Genomic DNA, 1,193 nt, shown 5'->3' on the forward strand with positions numbered 1-1,193 from the left:
ATGTGGATTCAGAGATATTAAGCTGGGAGGGGCGCTTCCCATGCTGACCCTGATTGATATTCAGCATCTCACATGACACCTAAAGAACTTAAAAAAAAAAAAGAATTCCAGAGTGCTGCTCCTTAAAGAAGCCCCGAGATTACATATTTGTGCCCAAAATACAACCAAAAATAGCCCTAAATTAAATTATCAGTTGCAAACCGCAACCACCCCTAGAACCCCACCCATGGCTGGTCTGGAAATCAAGGCTACTAATGAGTAGTGACTGAGGGCTACAGTGTCACTGAACAGTCCTTTTATACTTTTGGAGGCACCACCGGGGATATGGATGAGAAACGTCTAACTGCGCTCAGGCACCCGTCCTGGTCGAGCTTGGAGATCGACCTTGGGTGGGCCAGATGCAAAGCAAATGCGCTAACCGCTGTGCTATCTCTCAGGTCCTCTAAGTGAACCTGCAGCTTCTACAGCAGTGAGGTTGGGGTCAAATCTCCCAAAACAGGGCCCAGCGCAGTCCCGAGCTGGGAGGGTAGGAACGGCACAGTGCCCCCCCCCCCACCCACTCGGCCCCGCGCCCACCTGCCGCCGTCACACGGCGGAACTGCAGGGGATCCCCAGAACCACGCACTCACACCCGCAACCCCTGCGCCCCAGCAAAGCTCCCACTGCACTCACCAAAGCTCCGAGTCCCCCACAAAACCCCGCCGGGTCGGGCCACAGGAACCGCCTGGATATCAGTTGAAAAAGCTTAAAAGTGTCCTTAGAGCTGGCTTGGCTCAGCCCCTCAGTGCAGAAACAGGGAGGCGCGGTGCGGGGTGCTCACGGGGGGCCGCTAGTGTCCCACCACGAAACCGGCCTTCACAGACCCCTTCCACGACGGACAGACAGCCTCTTCTCCCTTCACCTGCTTAACAAATGGAGGCCTGATCCAGCATCTTGCACGCAAACATGGAAATGCCCTGCTGTGACGTCACTTCCGCTTCTGCAAGCAGCCTTAAAGGGCCAGACACCAGCTGCGCAGAGAACAACTAGGAAAATGCAGGTAAATGTGTAAGACTGGTTGGCTGGAGCGAAAGCACAGTGGATAGGGTGTTTGCCTTGTACGCAGCTGACTCAGGTTCAATCATCTGGATTCTATATGGTCCCATTTTGGTGTATAAGAGATTGTTAGGATTTTCCTGCTTCCAAAGTGTAAG

Source organism: Sorex fumeus, unplaced genomic scaffold, assembly GCF_029834395.1.
Source record: "Sorex fumeus unplaced genomic scaffold, SorFum_2.1 ptg000134l, whole genome shotgun sequence".
Taxonomy (NCBI): Eukaryota; Metazoa; Chordata; class Mammalia; order Eulipotyphla; family Soricidae; genus Sorex; species Sorex fumeus.